We start from the raw sequence: 9,737 nt of genomic DNA on the forward strand, positions 1-9,737 counted from the left end.
ATCAATGCACTATGCAATTTTCTCATCATTAAAGCCTCGGTTTGGGATATCACAATTTGGGGAACAAAACCCCAAACAAAGCAGCAGCATAATTTTGCCTGTATTGCACTTTGTGCTGAATGTCATCTATATGAGAAATAAAAGCATATATGCTTTTACCTACTATTTCAAGATACAACAAGAGGTTGTTCTATAGTACGGAGAGAAGCATTCATTTCATCTAAAATACCATGTATTGATGTGTTATTTACAGGGGAAAATCTATCATCAAAATAGTTTCAGGACAGAAGTTAAAGAAACAATGTAGTGGTATGGCATAGGAAGTTTGGAGGTTTTTTTAAATCTTTGGCTAATCAATCATTTCCATACAAACAATTTATCAGATGCATTTTATAATCTTTACCTTTGGGAATTTACAACAGACATGGTTTTTACTTTTTGGAGTTTGTGTCCACATAATTATTTTCTGCATTAAATATGGATTTTTTTTAATGGGAATAAAAATCTTCTAAGTAGCTCTATGCCTTTATTATTTTCTTTTGACAGAACCCTGTATAAATTCTTACTAGTTTCATGTGTAGATATCAAAACATCTTCATATTGTATTTAAAATAGAAAAAAGTTTAAAATACATCTATTTTTTTCTATGATGTGATTTCTAGTTGACAGAAGCTTCTTTTTTCAATTTTTTTGCAACATAAGTATTGATAGACTTATGAAATCTAGGGGGAATCACAGAATCACAGTCCTGCTGGAGGCAAGGCCTTCCAAAAGAATGCATGAGGTCCTATAGCCCATCATTCATAGTGTGGTCAAATGTGTCAACCAGAAACTCCACCACAGAAGCTGGGATATAGTTGTTTTCTGTATCAGAAAATTAAAAAAAAAAAAATAAATAAAAATTAGGAGCTTCACTCTTCTATGTCTGCATTGTTCAATAAATTGTTTATTTATACAGTTGGAACAGTTTGGTGTCTCTGTGCATACAACCTGTATGATGTATGCTCCATAGCCCAAAAAGGGCAATCTGGGCAAGTCAACAACAGAAACAATAAAGCCATGGTCTCAGTGAGGCAGTGAAACTCCCTCATAGCTTTCCATTACTTCTTTATACATCATGTGTCAAATCGCTGTTCCTGAGAGGAGGCAGTAGCATCTAGTATGAGATTTTAAATACTTTAGTAATGAGACTTTATTTCTACCAAAAAAAAACCAAAACAAACCCACAAAAAACCCTGCCACATCATCTTTTTATTCTCTCACTCACCAATAGCAAAATAATCTAAAAAGGAAACTGCAGTTAAAATGTGGTAACTTTAAGAGTGTATGGTGTCTGTATGAGGATAGAGTTTGATATCAAAGGAGCTCACTCACCACAAGACACAGGAAACACATTATAGCTTTAGCAAACATGGAAATTCCTTTCATCCAGAAGATCAAGACTATGCAGGATGATGGTTATCCAGACCATCACCAGCTCTAAGATGGAAGTGCCCAAGACACAAAGAGTGAAGTAGTGGGGTGATAAGTACTGTTTTGAGAGGACATCAACTGAGGCAATTTCTGTCTCTGAAAGAGTCTTGAACCTTGGAGGCTTATGTTGCTAAGTAGAGGTAGCATCTGCCTGAAAGCATCGTGAGGTAGGATAGATGTAGACTCCAAAAGTGAATTCCTTTGTGGCTCTCATTTATTTGTCACTCCTCTAAATACGTAAGACTCACCCACTGCACATATGAGTTTGTTATTAGCTGGGATTATCAATATATATATCCAACAGACCCATTAATTTCTCTTTTGCACAGAACTGTGTAACTCAAGTGTTCTGTTGAGGCTTCCAGCCTGCAGGTTTATCTTAAAACCAGATGGCACTAATGGTATAATGAGCTGGAGGAAAAGAAAGTTAGCATTAAAATCTCTCAGGGGAAGACAAATTAACATCAATTTTCTGCTTATGTGAGGAGACAACTGTAAGTACATCGGGACAGACACCTTCATCATTTTGTTTTGTATGATTTGAGTGAGAAAATTAAGTTTCCTTAACTGACTGAAGGAGTCACATTAGTTCTCTATTGTACTTTTCATAAGCTAAAGTAAAAAATGTACAATAAGATGGCACAGTGCAAGGGATAGGAATAGGATGAGTTAGCAACATAAGGAGCAGGGTAAGTCATAACTGCTAGTGCCCTATGTACGTGGTGAGTTTCTGAAACATGATTTTATTCAAATGTCTGTCTCAGAAAGACGATAACATATACCTAAAGCAATATGCACTATATTAGACTTCCCTTTTAAAAATGAATTCTTACAGTTTATTTCCTACTTGACTCACTCTGCTGTTACCAAAAGCATTTTGGCAAATAAATTAAGAATGGTTTGTAAATTTTGCATGCATGTATGCACAAGGTAATGAAAAATGTCAAGGTACTTCATTGGTTTTTACATAAGCTTTTCTACATTTAAGAACCTTTATCAGTATAACGATAGCATAGAACTATCTTTCCCCTGGGGTCTGAAAATATAATGGCAAAAGACTTATTTCATTGATGTAGTTTAAATCAATTTTCAGAATGTCAATTTCAAAAAATTGTTAAATTTTCTTCACCTGTTTTTGGTTTGGTTTGGTTTTTTGTTTGGTCGGTTGGTTAGGGTTTTTTTTGTGGATGTGATTATATTTACAGAATAGAATTTTATTCACTGTATAGGTTTATTCAGGTTCAGTCTCTGGCTTTATCATAATTCATAATCAGAGTAATGTAAGAGTAGATGTCATCAGGGAAGAAAGCTGCAAAATCCTGTTCAACTCATCTGTATTCGGTTAGATACCTCCACCTGCAGTGTCATTTCATGTAAATGCTAACCCAATTATAACTTTGACTAAATTAAAACTGACTTAGGAGCTCAAAAAGTGGTACTAAGTAGATTTGACTATCGCCTGATTTCTAAAGTGTACCAGAGAAAATTAGATAGTCCTTTCCACTTTTCACCTTAACACAATGCATAAATAAATCCTACAAAAGGAATACTAATTTCCTGCAGTCCAACTTAAGCAGAAAGTTAGTTAGGGGTCCTTTGATGTTAGTACATAAAAATGTACTAAAATTGGCATACTGGAAAAAAAATCTATCGTCTTAAATAAATTAGGCTGACTCTTTGCCTGTACCTTCAAATTACTCTTGATTTTTTATCTAATTGCACAGAGTAGGATTTTCCAAAGCTTGCAAGGAAGACTAACATTTCCAGCAAGATGGATTAGAGATGAATTGTCAAAATAGCAAAAGATGTTGATAAATTTCCAAGTTTTAAAAAGTAGTATTGGACCACTCTTTGAGGTGAATAGTGGAACAGTGATTAACACCGATTGTTAAGTTCTACATATGGTAATTATTTAAAACACCGTAGTTCATTTTAGGGGAGCTTATCTGTTGAAGAAATGGCATCTGAGGGTCCAAACCCTCATATTTAAGGTTAATACAGGTGAAATTGTTTGTGCCTGTTATTTAGTTCATTTACTCCCTGTATTTTACTTGGAGTTTGGTGCTTGTTGCTTGTGATGAAGTTCTAAAAATAACCCATGGTTCAAGAGAGGAAGAAAGAAAAGAACAATGTGTTGGAGGGAAAGTCAGAGAAGAACAAAAGCATAGTCTCACAAGTGCTACCACAAATTGTGGGAAAAGTTCTTGAACAATTATACATACATTAGGGGAAAAAAAAAAAAAACGCAAAACCACAAACCAACCAATTAAACAAAAAAAATAAATAAAAAAAACAAAACCTTTTTTTAAAAATATGAGTGGTTTGCAAAGTGTAAATTAAATGTGCACAAGTTAGCTGAGGTCTAGTTCATTCTGCTTTGGAAATTTACTAGATTTTCCTAATTTTTTAAAAGCTATTCCCAAAGGTATTTTACAACTATAGTATACATAAACAGTAATTAGGAAAAATACAGCACCATCCAAATTCAGACTCTTCTATCCTTCTCTCAGTAGGGACTACGAGTAAGCATAAAGCAACATGATTAAGAATTCATTTGTTTTATGGTTCAGTGGGAGCTGAAATGATTAAGCTCCTTTATCATGTTTCTTTTCCTATGTATATTTTAAAAACACTTCTGCTAAGGAATACCAGCAACAAAACATAAGGGAAGCAAGCTCCTCTTCAAAGTGCAAATATTTACTTACCTACTGTATACATATGTTTCCATTTGATAAATACTGCTTAAACCAAGAGAAATTGCAGGCTGCAGAAATGTCTCAGTGCAGCACAGAAGAGAAAGACTGCAAAGGCAGTTTTCAAGTCCTTATCTGCAAAGGGAAAGAGATGATTGCTTTAACCTTTGTTATCAGCATGAGACCTACTTTAATGCTCATAAGGCTCAAAAGGACTTATGAAGTGGTGAAAGGCTGAGCTAGATGGGCTGCGCCTCACTGTGAGCATCTGGCTCTTCAACAGCGGAGCCAGTGCTGGGGTAGCAGCACCCAGGCGCAGTGGCACACTGCTGCTCCCAGTGCAGTCTCAAAGCACGTTTCCTTGTCTGTGGCAATTCACATTCAGAAGGCATGGCTAACACTGACATGTAAAACTCAAAAACAGATAAAGTTATCAGTCACTGGTCTCTTCTTTCGCATCCAAACATTGTATTAAAAAGAAGGGAAATCTAGGTTTCCCTGTCCTGACTACCAAAGGCTGGCTGTGATGACTGTTCACCCACCTAAAGAGGTTCATCAAGAATCAGTCAGGCTCTGCAGAATGAAGTGGACTACTTTGGCTTGGATTGAAATATTTTATTTTATTCTCAATAAACCACTACACAATAGCATAGTACAATAAAAATTGAACAGAATGCACCCCAATTTTCCACCACAGTTTGTGAAGAATGTGTAATTTCTTTTCATTGTATCCACACATAGAAGATTTCACTCAGAATTTCTTTGTGTACTCTGAAATCTAAAAAGTTTATATACACTAGCAAACTGACTTAATGTTGTGCAGATTTTTACTTTCGTGGCTTTTTTGGTACATCTATATTTTTGGGAAATACAGAATTTCTGTAATATATTTAGGCTCCAGCCTTGCAATATTGCACATGTAAAGTTAACACATATTAACAAGGTTGGAGACTTTTTAATGCTTGAATAGTTTGAGAATAACTCTTCATTTTCAAACAATGATTCCAAGGTTATTTATAAGTACCAAATTTCAAATTCTAGGAATGTAGAAACAAAGAGAAAAGTTCGTCTTTTGTAAAAGTGATCATTCATAAAATATAGTTCCTCATATATTTTTTACTACTGATTTCCCTGTCAAAGATTTCCATTCCTTTTAACCTATGAATTGAATGCTGTTGCTATGAGATCAGCAAATATATATTCCCTGAGCATTATATTTTAATAACACAGCATATACTGGTTTCAGAAAAAGATACAAGACTTGTTTTTGCGAATGCCTGATCTAAAGACGAAATCAGCAGTACTATGTGCTCAGAAATACTAGCTAAAATGTATTCCCTTTTTCAAGGCTTTCCTTATGTTGAAAATATGAATTAGGTCTTAGAAGTTTTCATGATATGCAGAGATAAAAGCCGGCGCCCATGGAACTATGAAAAAAGAGTTAGAAAATTAAGATCAGAAATTAGAATTTAGAATGAGAAAAGGAGAAAATCATCTTACATCTTTGAACCTTTTGTCTCTTCCAATATATTTTCTGTTCTAGCTTAATTCACATAAAATATGCGTAACACTTTTATAGACCTTAACTTTGTATCTTATTACATGTAGAAAATTTAAAGGTGTGAGTAAGCACTTTTTAATTTTCTGCATCTTTGAATATAAGCTCTTTTAATTTCCTTTCTCTGATGTGAGGGAGTGGACAGATATGACACACACGATTCTTGAAATGTAATATCTTCATGCACTTTGGAGCTTTTGATGTGAATTCATCACTGAGAAAAAAAAATGGCTTGAAGCAACTCATCACTGGAGGGAACCGACACACACATATACTTTCAAAAAGTTGAGAAAGTTGTGTTTAGTACCATTTGTCTGGCTCCATTAAGACAGACAGTGAATGTAAGAGGTATATTTCTGTAGTCAATTGGGAAACATCTGGGGTGAGGATATAAAACCTCACACAGCAGCCTTACGTCATCTGGCGTTTACGTCACTACGCACTAATCTGTCCATTCACACAAAAGCACCTCACATGCATTTCCTCCTTCCTAATTTCCTACTTAGGAAACTTTCCAGTTTCCTTTGTATATTCTGTGTTATTTCAAGAGATTTAAAATAAAAAATTAAAATCTATATTGTGGGAGCACAATAACAGTGGGACATTGAAGACATTTCTTTTTTATATGCATATCTGTCTTTTGACAACATTGTCTGGATACAGATTGGAAACATACAAAAACCTCCCATCTCAGTGGCTCATACCCAAGACACAAGGTACACTGTGGGACATATGGACAAGCCATTTTAGATGAAGCACTGAGAAGAAATGTTTGAGAAGAAATGTTTAAGAAGAAACATTTCCTACTTTTTGGTCAATAAGTAAAAGAGCAAAATTTGGCATATGGTCAAGACTTGGCAATATACTTGCCACCTCTGTTTATGTCCCACTCTACTCTGGCCAAAATTTTGGTGACATCCAGACTCCTTTTTTCTTTAAGGAAAAATTAGTTTATAGGGCTTTTTTACTAAACACATCCTAAATCTGCAAACTAGCAACATTCAGATTTGTAACTCCTTCTTCATGCATTTTTCCCTAAGGCATCTCTATCAACTTCTCCCAGTACCCCAGAATAGACTCTTTTTATCCTTCCCTACAGACATGTGCCTCATCAATTCTCTTGGCTAATTTTTTAATAAGTCTGGGATATTTAAAAAAGATACAGACTCTATTAAAAAGAAATGAAGAAAGATATAGGAACACGAATTATTTGTAACACTTAATAAGAACCTATTTTTATTTACTATTAACTGTATTTGTCTCTCATATATATATATTTGTTCTGAATACTGTTTTACAAATCATCATTATCTTTTCTTTACATTTGTACTTGAATATGGGAACATTTGTACTTGAACATGTTTTAGCCAGATTACATACCTTTATCATAGTGAGACAGAGAAGGCATGTTTTGATGCATTGTGTATTCCTTTTAAGCTTTCACCAATATCCATCAATAACTAATTTAAAATCTCTTGAGCTGCTCAAAAAATTCATATTAAGTTCTATATCTTGACTGAATTTCTGTTCATGTAAAAAATATTGAAGACAATGTACTTGTAAAAATTTAATGACTAACCTATAAACCAACTTGCACAGACTCTCCTTTCCCCTGGTTTGGTGAGAGGGGGACTTTTTTGTTTGGTTGGTTGGTTGGTTGGGGTTTTTTGTTATCATTTATTAAAAATTAGTTAGCTGTCTAAAAGGAAGAGAGTTAATATCTTTCTCTGTTTTTCAAGCCAGTGAAGCCACGTAGAAGTCTTGGACTATTGGTAGCATCTTTCAAACACCCAGACTATCATAATTACCAAGATCAGTCATAGTAAAATATTTAAAACAGTATTTAAAACATGTATATAAAAAATTTTATTATAGACATGGTTTTAGGGTTTTTTTATCTTGACGAAACTTTCCTTCCAACTTCCAGCTGTTTAAGTACAGCTATAGATGTAGACATATATATGGATATTCTTGTGTGTGGAAAGAGAAAGAGAGGAACTATTAAATAGTTATGGAGTAAAACGATCATAAGAAATTCTAATAATTTGACTCATTTCAAATCAGAAAATACAAAGTCTGTTCAGGTCATCATTTATAGATAGTGTTTTGTAGAAAAGGAGTTGCTATCAATCCACTACACCTGTCACACCAAGTAAATTTTATTCTACCTTTTTTCAAAGATTCCAAGTTCCAATATACATGTCAGAACTAAAAAAAACCCAAATCATTGATGAACTATTTACTCTTGTACTACAAACCTATGAGGAGCTCCAGCAGCTCTGGATAAATATTATGTAGGTATATACTGCTTTGGCATTGTTGTTTCTCTCATTTTTTTAATTGATTTTTGCCTGCTCATTGGTTGTTTTCCTACTTTATTTCCTCTACATTAATCAGCCCTTTTATCCTCCATTTGCAACAGAAACAACTAGTTCTTTATGACCATGAAGAAAGCCTATCTCCTAATATTTACACCCAGAACTACACCCAGAGGAATTTGAGTTTTTAAGCTAAATTGCTAAATTACTAAGTATGTAGAAGTTTAGGCACCACCAAGTGATCTTCTCTTTGCAACATTCAGTAAAAAGAAAAACATGATCTGCTAAAGCAAATGATGGAAAATTAGTGGGGCTAATTTTTTTTTTTAATATAGATGTTCACAAGTGGTAAATCAAGTCTGCATCCCTATCTACCACATGGAGAGAGCCTAGGTCTAGAGACTGAGAGGTAGAAAGTGGTTTGTGCTTCATGTCAGTCAGACTGGCTGCATCCACATTGCACGTCATGGCCCTGAGTGATAACCCCTGTGACTTTATGATGAAATTATTGCTTTGTATGTAATTTTCTGAAATTTCCAAGGTAATGTGTGCCTTAGCAGAAGAGCACTAGTGGCATATTGCATATGACACAGAATGAGAGCACACTTTGCATGCTCTGAGATGTAGGATGAAGATTCTTGTGGCTATTTTAAGGCACAGGCCTGCTGAGAGATAGACAGGGGATTTTATGAGAAAGCAGTACTTGCTGCAGTCTCTTAGTCGTCATCTGTCACTTACTGTAGCCAGTCTCTGGTTATCACCCAGGCAGGTGATACCTGGCTGCATCTGTGCTTTTCAGGCTGTTCAGATTAATCTGGAATGAGCCAGATAACAGAAGTAACATTTTCTTTTTTGTACTGTTTTTGACAGAAGATGATGAAAACCACAGTAGTGCTCACTGACTTCAGGCTTTGTGACTAATAAATACATGTGACTTGTTCTGAAAAATTAATAAAGAAAACAGTGGAGAGTTGAAATAATCGTCCTTCCTGTAAGGATATCAAAAGTAATTTTGAGTGCTTTGTAAAAGCTACAGCCCAAACACAAGACATTGCACATAATGGTCAAGCTTTCAAATGCAGACCTGACACTTCTAGAGGTTGCAGGAGTCCTTGTTCACCTTTTTGCAATTGGAACTGGTTGGCCTGGGCTTTGATTTAGGCATATATTCATGAGTTTTAGAACAGGAATCACTATCCACCCAATACCTCTCATGTCAAGCAAATTTCAGATCATATGTTGCTACACGAGGTGGTTGCAGCAATTGCCTGTGGCACCACAGGAATGCGCCATTCCAGAGCTGCGCTGCGTTTCCAAGATAACCTAGGAACAGCGTTGACATCAGCAAGGATCCAAGGGTCCCAACCAATCTAACAGTGTAGGCCTCTTATGACAGTATCTACAGTACACTCCAGTTCTATTGGTATGTGTATTACAGCAACCAAGTCAGAATCACAGGACCATTTAGGTTGGAAAAGACCTTTAAGATCATCAAGTCTAACCATTAACCCAGCACTAAAACATCTACATGTCTTTTAAATAGCTCCAGGAATGATGACTGAACCACTGCCCTGGGCAGCCTGTTCCAATGCTTGAAGATCCTCTCAGTGAGGAAATTTTTTCTAATATTCTATCTAAACCTCCACTGCTCCAGAGCTCTTCCCAGGTCCTTCGAATGAAAGCCAAAGGTAGATT

General features: G+C 35.3%; 1 long non-coding RNA gene across 1 annotated transcript; it reads right to left on the reverse strand.

Annotated features, from left to right (window-relative positions):
- Positions 1-657: 657 nt before the first annotated feature.
- On the reverse strand, positions 658-9,359 carry LOC108641605. Its single transcript, XR_001922120.1, has 3 exons — positions 9,244-9,359; positions 4,179-4,301; positions 658-864 (listed from the first exon to the last, which is right to left on the reverse strand). It is a non-coding gene; the product is annotated as an uncharacterized LOC108641605 (long non-coding RNA).
- Positions 9,360-9,737: the final 378 nt, after the last annotated feature.

Source organism: Manacus vitellinus, unplaced genomic scaffold (assembly GCF_001715985.3).
Source record: "Manacus vitellinus isolate BGI_N305 unplaced genomic scaffold, ASM171598v3 scaffold_7_pilon, whole genome shotgun sequence".
In the NCBI taxonomy this organism is placed as follows: domain Eukaryota; kingdom Metazoa; phylum Chordata; class Aves; order Passeriformes; family Pipridae; genus Manacus; species Manacus vitellinus.